We start from the raw sequence: 12,984 nt of genomic DNA, 5'->3' as shown, positions 1-12,984 counted from the left end.
GATCAGAGCCACATTACACAATGCATTTCTGCTACAGCTGCCTGCAGTATTTTACATTTCAAAAGGGTGCCGGTGACTAATGAAGACACAGATAAGAAAGTCACCATCACCAAATGTTTGGCACTCACTGATTCAACAAATCTGGGATGTTTTGCTCCGATAGGTCACATATGGTAGCAACCGTCACACACACAGTACACATAGCCTGCATGTATAGCAGTATTCAGTAGATTGACCACTATTGATCACTAAGTAGAACAACCAAGAATCAAAGAGCTCTTGCAGATTATGACTCGGAACCACCACATCAGACATGTGACGGGAGTTGGTGAAATTGTTTTCAAATTCGAGGGACTGTGGCGTTTATTATAAATAGGGCTGCTACTAACTATGATTTTCATTAATCACTTAATCTGCGCAATTTTTTGATTAATCGATTCATATTTGGTCCAAAACATGCCAGGAAGTGTTAAACATGTTGATCATTGGTTCCAGGGTTAGAAACTATTCAGTTGTACTGATTTCATTGTTATATGGCGCAAAGCAACCAGAAAATATTCACATTGCAGAAGCAGAAAAATCTAAAGAACTAGCACTTGTTATTTTTAAAAACAAAAACAAAAACATTAAATCAATTCAATAGTTGCTGATTCATTTAGTAACTGATCAGCACTTGCAGGCCGATTTATAAATATATAAAGTTGTGATGCTCCCAGTCTGAGCGTGAAAAAGCCTTTTCTTGAAGGGTATAAAATGAGAGGAGGCCTGATCTTGGAGATGAACCAGAGTGTTCAGAGAAGTGGGATTTGAATGCTGCACTGACTGCACTATAGTAGATACTGTGACGCCAAAACCCAAATATCTTCAAGGTTTCTTGAAGAGGGATGTGACACAGCAGGGGAGCAAATGGATTATGACACTCGTATCCAGCATCCTGAAACTTTGACTTAAAAGACAGATCTTCTGTCTTTTTTGAGTCAATGCTTATCCCCAGAATACCTATGAAATATAATGTTGTTTAAGAGAAAAATGACATGGAACTCCATGGTTGGATAACAGTTAACAGACAATATGTCGGAACTAGTACTGCAGAGTTGAGCTGCTCTATAATAGAGTCTTACATCATGCCGGTAAGAAAATCAACAGTACACAGAAACAGTTAGAAGCGTGTTCCATGGAAACCATTTGCTCCGTCTGTTCTTCAGGAGCCCGACAGTCATGCCAGTGACGGCGCTGAAGTCAAGAAACATCAACACAGAAACACTGACTTTCATCTGCTGCCATCAAAATATCCCTGGACATATGGAGCACAACAGAATCCAGGTCACAGTATTTTAACTGCACGGTTGCTTAGCATTTACAGAGATAATCATGTTCTCTACAACTTTAACGCTAAAAGGTCATTTGGGGACACGTGTAGAGTTATTCAAACACAATAATAACCATGTAATGGTCACATAAAGGGCATGAAACAATTACTTCTTACTTCTTTGATTATTAAAACAGGATGATTCTGATTGTTTCTGCTTCTTAAATGTGAATTTTCTGGTTTCTTTGCTCCACATAACAAAGAAAGCATTAAAACTGAATCATTTTGGTATGTGGACAAAATACAAGACATTTGAGAACATCATCAATTCCACGTTTGACAAACACTGATCGACTTTTTTCAACATTTTCTGATATTTTATAATGATATAAAAAAAAAAGCTCTACACATGTCATCAAACAGCACTGCCACTATCACTGAGATATCCTGTCAAATATTTCAGGTTGCCTTTGGACTCCATGAGCGCAAATATTTGAACTAAGCGACCGAGTTGTTTAAAGGTCAGCACTAATAGGCTGGATTAGTGGTTCATTATTTTCCTTGTGCAAACTCCCTGGCTCGGGGGAAATACAACATTTCATGACGAGGAAACGTGTTTTTTTCCTGGTTAAATAAAGGTTAATGGTGGATTAGCATTCTTTGAGTGCTTTCTCTTATTTATTTAATCAGCTAAATGACATAGTTTTTTGTTTGTTTTGTTAGTAAACATTTGAGACAACAATCTTATCAACATCCCTGAACAAACTGCACTCAGAAATCCAGCCTCGCAACTACAGTATGTTTTATGATGGGATTTTGGTTTCAGTGATCAAGTGATCAACAGGTTACCGGTGTGATCCGCTGGTTTTATTCTGTGATTACTGAACCTCTAACTGCTCCTGAGGCTGCGTGTGAGTGTGAATGGATCAATGAGATATTCATTCAAAGCATATGATGACTCTGTGCAGTTCATTAATCAGTTTATAATAACGTCAAACTGATAACACAGAAGTCCATTATTATCCATTGTTATCCATTGTTAAGGCACAGTGTATTAATATTTCTCAGGTAACAGTTCCAGGTCAAGTAATGCAATATAGCTGCAGATAATTCTGTTTAAGCAGAGCTCTGCTTTCTAAGAAAAGCATTCAGAGCAGCTTTACTTCAATGTCACAGTTTTGTTTGTGATATTCCCTCACATTTAAGTGGATCAAGAGATGAAACACGCTCACGCATCGTCATGTAAAAATCACAACCTGATATTACTGTACGAGATCAGCTCACTTAGTCAGGTGTCAGCAAGAATTTAACCGGGATAAACTCTATTGTTTTACATCTTTAAAAGTTCTGAATGAGACTGTAAAAACTGTCAGTATTATAACATCCATTGCAATATTTCACTGCAGAGGTACAGTGTAGAAATCACTTAATCTAGCACTGTCAGTAGATCTTGATAAATGATAAAATATAAAATGATTAAATATTAATTGGTTCCTCTTGCATTATTAAATCCCAATGAAGTCATTGTTTGTTATTCATAAAGCAGAGAGTAAATCCCCCCCAAATTGCCGACAGATGGAAGGCAACTGGCGATAGAGACGTCGTCTGCACACGTTTTTTTCATGGCAATTCTTGGCCTCCAATTGTTCCATTACAAACGTGCAGTACAGATCTACACACACACACACACACACACACACACACACACTCTGCAGGCGGAGAGTGGAAGTGGGTAAACATCATGCATTAATCATTGGGAGACGCTGTTTCTGGTTACAGTTTCACACGTTCCAGTAGCCTCAGGTGGTATTTGCTGGTCTTAACACAGAGAGAGACGCCGTCAGTTTAGCAGATCAACATGGCTGACAGTCTCATTTAAATCTATCATTCCCTGCCACCCTCTTAAACTTCATATTTTTCAATTTGATGAACAGATTTCTTTTAATTTGACAGTTTTCCGAGACAGGAAACACTGTTGAACACTGCACTCTGCTGGAGAGTGTGTTGATACACCTGTGCAGTGTAATAATATGAAAAACAATACGGCGAACAGCAGGAAGGACCGGCGCGACCTCTCCAGCTTGTGTCGCACTGCCTTGTGCACATTGGTGGAGTCAACAGATGGACCCACCGTGGAGTGACTCTGCTGTTACAGCTGAGACAGAGATCACAGTTTCCCATCACCGCGAGGGCTCCACAGCTCAGAACAACCATGCGATTACTCGCCTGTCACGCGTCATTACTGACCATCAAAGTTCAGCGGTGCCGTTCACCGCCTCTCTATTCTTAGCACGATGTCAGAGACGGTGGGCAGATTACAGAGGCGTGCAAATTCCGATTAAACCAACATGCACCATGACGTGCTCCGATTAGCCAAATTAATTCTCCACAAGGGCACAAAACATTGTCGTATGAGGACTGACAAGTCTCTTTGTCATGGTGGATCGAGAATGAAAAGAACTGTGGCAGTCGGTGTAGAAATCCTTGGAGCATGTTTGTGTATATTTCTTTAATTCACATCTAATGTCTATACAGTACACACAGCATGTTTATAGTTATATCTTACAGAAATAATGTGATAATGATCACTGCTGCAAAAACACTCCCAATAGGATGTAATATGTGTATGATTTTAGCTGTGATAATATGATTAATGACCACTTTTCAAATCTAAATATGATTATTGGTCATTCCGAGTGGGGAAAAAAAATCTTTTAAAGATATCCTTTTCTATATCATTCGATAATGATATATATCATGATATAAATCACATCAATATTTCTGTCAAGGTTAAAGCTGCTCCCTTTTTGGAATATAAAGATAGGAGTAGCTTATTTTTGTACCCGTTTCTGCTAATTAATTTAGATAAGTAAAACATGTATTTAACAAATTTATATCAAAGCTTCAAGTTTTACAGAAGAACAAATATTCTTTGATCAGTTCTACATAAAGTTAAATATCAGGAACTACATTCATGCTGTCAGCCCTAGTAGTGACTTATTCAGACTATTATCTATAACTTTAACTATAAGAGGCTAAAATCTGAAAATTAGATTTATGTTTATACAAACTTAGTTATTGTGATTTGTGTATATGATTTCATCTGCTGCAATTGTAGTCGTTGAGTAAGTTATTCTGTCTCGTCCACTTGTGTGAATAGGTTTACATAAGCACAGACCATAGGTTTAGTGCTTATATCACTCCACTGTATCAGTCACAAGGTCTAAAAACGGCCGGCAAACGACAGAAATTGCCAAAGGCACCCATATGTCTTTAGTGCAGCTTTGAAAGGTTTCTTTGTAGTCACAGAAAAAAAAATTGCAAATGATTATATATAATTTCAGAAGCTGAAATCTGATGTAGGCTGAGAAAAATACAAGGTGAAATAATAATAGAATATTTCTACCTCGTGTCTGTGTGACCTTTTCCATACAGACATGAAGCTTGTGTTGCGATGAGGTGACCGCGCTAAACAACCTGCTCTCCACGCAAAACATGTTCAACTCACTGTAGGAGTGCATCAGCGCGTGTAGCAGTACACTAACGGGCAAATATTACATGCACGTCACGTTAACAGGCTTCCCCTCATTTTTATCTTTCCTGTGCTAATCTACTGGACGCTTCTTACTAGAGATGCAGTCTGACTGGTACCTGAGCGCTCACTGATTTAAAAAAAGGCTTGACAAAATGGCTTTTTTTGTAAATTTAAATACAGTAGTAAGGTTATTTTCAGACATGTGTCCACTTAGATAAACAATTTCTTTATGGTCCACTGGCTTGATGGCACCCTAAGCAAAGTTTGATTTTGAGGTCAATAATAAAGCAGTAAATTACATGACGCTTCTGGGGGAAGTCTGCTATTCAAAGATCCATTTCATGCCGCTCTCTTTCTTTTTTCAGCTCCAGAGTGATAAACATGTTTGTGAGACATTTTGCAGATGAATGTCATGGCTGCCATTACCTCAGGTCTAAGGGAGTCGTGATCGCTAATTCAAAAGCAGTACTATGTGTAATATTATCTAGCCTGTTGTGTTTTTTTCAGGGGGTTCACTTACGCCTTGGGCCGGCTCTGGTCCACCGTGTTTCAGAAATCGAAGATAAAATAATACTTAATTTCTTTTAATAATTTAATAATAATAATAATAATAAGTGTAAAATCCCCTGATTGTACAAATTATTTTTCATTACCCCCAAAATGAGCCTACTAGATTTAAACAACAGTACACAAGTGACAAAAGCTTTGTGTTTCAACGCTAACTGACAGCTACATAGGTGCTCAAACACATTTTGAAGGGAAGGGCAGGTGAGGGACATTTAGCTGAGGAATAAATGGTTAATCCAGGTAATCCAACAAGACCTCCTCACAAATATAAGGAATAGAAAAAAACAGAAAGGGAAATATTGTATATAATGCAGTGTGGCGAGAGTGTATCCTAATCAATCAGAGCTGTCAGGGAATCCTATGTTCCAAGGTTCTCATCATGAAAATGTCTCCTTCCTCCTCACTTCTTCTCTTTGGTCCATGTCTTTCTCGACTTCCTGTACTAATCAAAACCCATGCTTTCATCTCTTATTTAGATACCCTTCCTTAAAAATAGCCTTGTTAATAGATAATTACATCAACTTAAACACAGAATTACATTACGCACAACAGTAAAATAAGCTTTTCTTTTTTTAGCAAGCCCTTGCAGTTGCATATAGAGTAGCTTGCTGCATATTTATTCTGCGCACTTAAGATCTACTCAATCAACCTTTATTCATTAAACAAGCGGCAAAAATGCAACACACACTCAAGAGGAGACGGGAGTCTGGCGCTGTAAGAAACAAGATCATCCAAGGCCAATTCCCACTCTTCTTCTCCTTATAAAGAGATTAAAGTCCTGAATCACAGTTCTAGTTTAACTCCTAATCACCTCAAACACCCTAAATATATATTTATATATATTTAGAAATTTATATAAAATAAAAAATCTCAAATATATTTAATTTTTAACGTAGAATAGTAGTATTTTTCAGTTCTACTTCTGTGTTGTTCCAGTTTTATTAGTTTTGTTATTTATTATTTTATTAGCTTTGAGCCTCCAGTAGTGAGGATTTTGTGTGGACTATTTTATCTTTATTTTAAGTGAACACTGCTTATCATGCGAGATAAAGATGTTTTTACTTTATATATGTAGTGATTTTTGCCTGATCTGTATCCGCCCTTAAAAAACAACAACAACACACACACACAGAGACACTAAGATAAGTAAGAATCAAACAGAAATCTCTGGTCTTTTGTATTTGATTTTCTTTCTTTCCTTTGTATGATTTTTAAATATTAGTTGTTAATTAATCTACATGACAGACAGCTTGGTTTATTGGGTCTAATTGTTTTATGACATTAATTATAAGCCATTTAGTGATTTAATAAAGATTCACTGCCAGGATACGTTGCTAGGCTCAACAGCTAAAATGGCGCAGTCAAGTTAAGTTGTAAAATAATTAGCAGCTTCACTTTTATGTCGTAACCTATTGTGATTCCCCCAAAGCAACAGCAAGTAATGGACCAGTTTCTTTCTTCTAAAATGAAAGTGAAAGCAGCAGGCGCCGTGGCATTTAGAACTCCAGCAGTTACAATAATCTCCTCCCATGTGCTCACAACTCATCGTCACAGTTTGCACTTACAGAACTTTCATAACTTTTCATAATTAACGCACAGAACGCTGAATGAATCTGTTTCAGACAAACTCTTCATTACTTAAGGTATTTACCTCTCCTGTTCCAACTGCTGAAGGAAGGAGTGATTACTATCACATACGTATTTCTCAGTAAGAACACTGGGATTAAATCACTTTTTAAACATTCGTGCACAGGAGAGTCACGCTTAAAACCACTCAGAATGCAAAACAGGAAATCTGCACAGCAACATTATCTCAACAACTAATGGACTATCACTAAATCTATACTCTCTATGTTGTAAGTTTAGCATGGGATCCATGAGACGTCCATAACCAGAACAAAGGTAGAAAAGACAAGAGGTCGACATTCACTTATAGAAACAGTCAGCAAAAACAAAGGAATTTAGCTGTGTAAGTTAAAAAACAAACACAAAAACAAAACTATCACAAATCATTTGGGGAATCTGAAGCGAATCTTATTTTATTTTCAGTAACACTGAGGAAAAGAGGCGACAGCCTGCATGGATCAAGAGTAATTTCCTGTGGGGTTAAGAGGCATTTTCCCAGGCTTGACAGTCACAAACAGCTGAGAGGAGAGGAGAGGGGCTGTCGGAAACCGGGGGACCAGACTGTGAGACGCATTCAAAGTGGTTTCATTCAGTAAGCAAGCGAGCGAGAGAGAGATGGAAGAAGCAGTTGTTGCCGGTGTCCTCAACCAGAATCTGTTCACCAAAAAGATTTGTTCACCGAATCATTCAGTTCTTCCTGCATGACCGGAGCGCAGACTCCGTCTGACACAGTCATTGCACTGAAATACAGCTGAACGGGTTGTGCTTCGGCTCACAATCGCCAGCTTTCGACAGCGGCGCTAAATACACGAGGATTTTCAAGTCCTACAGTTCAGCATAGTTCCTGTATGCTGAAGCTGTTGCTGACAGTTTAAGCCAGTAAATAGCACATATTCAGTGTACTAGTCTTAATTTACTTTCGGCAGTGGTGGTGCTAAACACACCTGACTACACTGTTAAATGACAAGAAATCACTTAATGTACCGGTACACACACCGTTTCCTCGCAGTGAGAGGACCTGAGAGTTCTGAGTCCGCTGTCTTTTACTGTGAAGGCGGCGAGATCAGAGTGCAGCACTATTGAAAATAATTCAATCTTGCATTAATTAATCACTGAAACGCTTGCCTTTATTGATGTATTTGTTACGCCATGCACTTTTTTTGACAAGAAATACAAGAACGTTACTACATGTATCTATGTTACTGAATAGCCCGTTCTCCTCCTCCTCCTCTCGTCACAGTGGCAGCTGAGCTGCAGCATTGGTGAGTCTCTACACTGTCCTCTCATCGCAGGACAGCCTAATGTTTTGAGTATGCACTTACATGCAGGGATTGACCTGAACTAAGTAAGTGACTGACTCGTTTCCACAGTGATCAAATCACTTTCCTCCCCACTGACCGATGCCTCACACGAGTCGCAACAGAGCTCAGCTCGGCTGAAACGTGAGATGACTGAATCGTTTCAGTAAGTGATTCAGTTCAGTTCTTGTTGTTGTTGTTGAGCTACAAGCTTTGTCACATTATAACACCCGGGTAAATACTGTATCACAACTCTCCCTGTTTTTGGAGATGCTGCTCTCACTGTATTGGTTAAAAAAAAAAACACACCTCCAAATGTACAGTGACTGCTTCATAAAAAGTGTATTTATTCCCATAAATAAGTAAAAGTTTTACATTTGCGAGCAAAGCTGAAACTCATCCCACAGCCACAAGAAGGTAAATAGGGTCAAGACGGTTCTCAGTTCTTAAGCGAGAGTGTTTTCCAAAATATTTGATTCTATTTTTTTACACTTCCTCTTTTAGGAAGCTTTTAATGCAACATGATTTTGCATGTTGCATTAACATGTTGCAACATGTTAGATTTGTTATGTTGGATGTTAGATTATGGAAGAGTAATGTTAGAGACAATACATGCACCCCTTCTTTGGGTAGAACTTTTTAACACAAATATCCAATATCGAGGAACTCAATGCATTTAGACATGTAGACATACATGGTCAAGGATTAGAAGCGATTTCAATGACTCTGAAAACGATTGTTTAGATGGTCTGAGCTGATGTACTGGGATTTTCACACACACAATCATCTCTATGGTTGACAGAGAATGGTAGAAAGGCAAGAGTAACAATGTCGCCCCAAACGCACAACGTGCCAAATCTTGTGCAGCAGAGAATCAATATCAACAACTGATTTGTTACACATGTCAAATAACACCTCTCGTTCTCATGTGTTCTCACAAACACATACTGTAACTGAACAAAATCCTGTTGTGACAAACTGCAGATTCACCTCAAAGAAACGTTTCCCTCGACCCTGCTGTGCAATTATACTGCTGGAGGTTTTTATGATAATAGGCACAGACATGTTCCTTTGTTTGTCTCACCCACCACTGCACTGCAACTCAGTTCTGCTGTTGTAATCACACTCACCGAGTTCAAGTCATTAAAATGTGCATCCAAAAGAACAAGATAAAATGGCAAATTAAGGTCATTTGCTTCTAATCGAAGAACAGTATGTACAAAAAGAAAGAAAGAATATCCAAATCAGAAAATGTTATAGTATTAACAAAAGCAAGCACAGAAATGATACTGGTTTGTCCAAAATAAGGAGCATATTTAATCCTCACAGGACAACCTACGACAGGTGCCTCGAGAAAAGGTGGTTTCTTGTGCACAGGAAATACAGTCTTCATTGTTAGCAACTATTGCAACAGAACACTTCATATTGTTGTGTTCACTTCTACAAAGCATACTCAACTTGTTTTCAAACTTTCTATCGCAACCTTGTACTGTATAGGTCAACAAGAGAGTGAATGCTGCAACCGGTGAAGGAGATTGTGAAATCCTGGCTTTTCAGACTGATCAACACTGTGTATAAGACTTCAAAATGTGAACGTGAAACAGAATTCATCAGACTGGGAGTGAATGACTAACCATGATTAAAGAAGCATGTGGGATAATAGAAGTGTATAGTAATTTACCACTCATTTAAACTGCACTACAGGTGGAAGAATGCAGAATGAAAACATAAGGAAGTGCTAATAAGATTCAAATTCTACTGCTCAAAAAACCCAATTGTTTAGCACTCAAATGACCTGGGGGCCAATGAGCATCTAGTCTGGTCAAGCGGGGGCCGACAGAGGAAAAAAAGTGGAAAAAACAACTATTTAGTAGCCGGTGGGCAACATAAGATATTCATTATGATATTAGACAGAATTGCAAAGTAAAAGTGATTGTCTTGATATAAATTATAATAATTTATGATGCACAAAAACGGAGAGTTAAGAAAATTTAGCAAATAATGACGAGGATAACTGTGATTAAAACAGCTTAAATGTATGTAATTTCAGGTTGAGTGTAATACATTTAATAAAGCAATGATTACAACCGAATGTCTTATTACTATTATAAAAATACTGCCAGCAAATCCATTTAGTCTTATATTCTCTATAGTCTCTATTCCATCACCTCGCACAATGGTGGGCGGGCCGCATGTAATCGATTGGAGGGCCACCCTTTTGACACCCCTGGTTTTAGCAGTTGAAATAAATTATTCTAGTTCCCACTCACCCCTGCGCTGCTGGCGAATACTCATAAATACTCAATTTGTGAGGTCTGATAGTACTGCTTGACAGAGCCAGATAATGTTGTTCCAGATAATGTTTCATGGTGTGTGTTCACAATGACCGAAACAGAAGTTGTTTTTAAATTATTTTAGTTGTATGTAAATGTCTGAATGGTCTGGCTGCAGCCTGCCTCTCTGATCTGCTTCACTCATGTTCCCTCTTGGGCCCAGCTGACCACCTGACCTTGGTTGTCCATAAGACCAGGTTGAAGCTCAGAGGGGATCGGGAGTGTGCAGTCATAGCTCTCAAGCTCTCTTCCTGTTTTTAAATCTCTTTCAAAGACTCATTTGTTTTCAGTAGCTTTTACCACAACGTGACTACAACTTTTATTGGTGTTGTTTTACTAGTTTTGTGGCTGTTCTCATGTTTGTGTTGTTTTATTGTGTGTCTATTTTATGCATATGGATTTTAGACTGTACTGCACTCTTATAAATAAAAGTTACATTAAACCTAGAAAACTAAAGTTTAGGACATAACACTTGAATTATTTTGGGGACAATAAACTGTTAGTTTACCCTTTAAACTGATGTTTTAGCCCTTGATGAGATCAAGTTTGGTGACGCTCAACAACAGCAAACAACAACAGCAGCAGAAGCACGTGTCCCAGACCAGAACTGGACAAGTGCTTTTAGAGCCGTGTCCTCACACCAACGCAGGAAAACACAGTCCCAAACCCATGTGGATTATCAGCATCATCATCATTATTATTATTATTATTATATGAATATGAATTATGCGAGTCGCTCGCTCGTTTCCCGGTCACTTTTAGAGACTTCACTGACGTCGTACTGTATTTTCACAGACAGCGTTTGAATCTGTAGCGACCCCGAGAGAAACTCACGAGGGAAACAACGAGGGGAAAAGGTCCGACAAAAGTCTGTGTTTTTACCTCCGACTCTGCAAACATGTCCATCCTCTTGACGCACACGCTGTCGAACGCGCAGGAGAACTTCTTTACGCACTGTGCGCCTCCACACCGACACACTGACAGACAGACGGACGAGGTTGAAATAAAGCCACTGCAGTGCCGGTGTCCTGTTCCGTGCTGCCCGGCCCGCTGCCTTGTTTACCCGGCAGAAGTATAATCCGAAATCAGTGCGTGTTGGAGGCGGAGACGACGCGCAGCCCGTTACTTCACGGATGAGAGGAGCAGAGAGCAGACCACTGAGCAGTGACCTATCAGTGTCTGACCACTCACCACTAATGACCTCCCTTCTTTTAACCTCTTAGTGGCCTGAGTGCTGCTCCTGCTCTGATCTTATCTTTATATTTAGGACTATTAGAAGTTAGCTGTAAGTATCTTTAGAATTGCACCATATAATTCTTTTTAATTAAGAAAAAAATAAATCTATGATGAGAAGCGGGAGACTTGGCTCTGAATAAAGGTGGTGATTATTTAGATGGACTGTCTGTTGTTTGTATAGGCCTTCTTCAGACAACGTGGTCAGCTAAATGAAGTGCAAAGGTCCACTGTGTTATTGTTTTATTTAGACAATTACCCAAATGTATGAATTGATGTTTCCATTACCACAGCATAAGCCCTTCAGATTTACACCAGGTATCGGTCTGTTCTACGGAGCCTGCCATGTTTTTAACGGACAAACTAAACACTTTTTGAATTTTAATAATACCTGAAGACTTCAGGAATAACAAAACCTAATCAACCTGATAAACACCTACAAAAATCTTTATCTGCTTAAGTCTGTGACCTTCAGGAATATGTCATGAGCACTTATCTCACCATTAGACAGCCTTATCTGGCTGTGCTGCTATATTGGCAATGGCGGAATGAAAGATGAGGTCAGAGCTTCAAAATAAAAATAAAAATCTGAAGTATCTCTTTAAAGGCGACATAGAATGCTTGTATCACACATATATGTTAGTTATGGAGGTCTACTTACATATATTAACTTGTATTCATGGTTAAAATCCTCCTAATCGCTGCAAACGAGCCGATCAAAATATCTCCTCACTGACGCTCTCGTCAGCCGTGCTGTTTCAGACCAAAACCACACCCCCAGAACCAGGACTGTGTTGTGATTGGCCAGACAACGAGAGCTTTCCCACTGTCCTGTGATTGGCCAGGTACCTGGAAGTGACGTAATAGATAGGCCAGCTCTCAGATACACAGCTCCCCCTCTGGCACGGTGGATGCTCTGCATCTCAGCAGCTACAACGAGAGTAGTTCTTCTTCTTCTGCGGTTGAATGTACGCAACCGGATGTGCCCGGACTAGTGCCCGCACCGGGAGGCGCTACGGTGGTGAGAGGAGTGGTGAGGATTTTTGATGACGACATCAAATTAAGGAAGTGCCGATCCGCTTC

General features: G+C 39.1%; 1 protein-coding gene across 7 annotated transcripts in view; it reads right to left on the bottom strand.

Moving 5' to 3' along the window:
• gramd1bb (GRAM domain containing 1Bb) overlaps nt 1-12,984 on the bottom strand; it is a 111,381-nt gene that overhangs the window by 63,914 nt on the left and 34,483 nt on the right. The window lies entirely within an intron of this gene.

This window comes from Solea solea, chromosome 7, assembly GCF_958295425.1.
Source record: "Solea solea chromosome 7, fSolSol10.1, whole genome shotgun sequence".
In the NCBI taxonomy this organism is placed as follows: Eukaryota; Metazoa; Chordata; class Actinopteri; order Pleuronectiformes; family Soleidae; genus Solea; species Solea solea.
The sequence above is the reverse complement of the archived record's forward strand: the minus strand, read 5'-3'. Positions and strand labels throughout refer to the sequence as shown.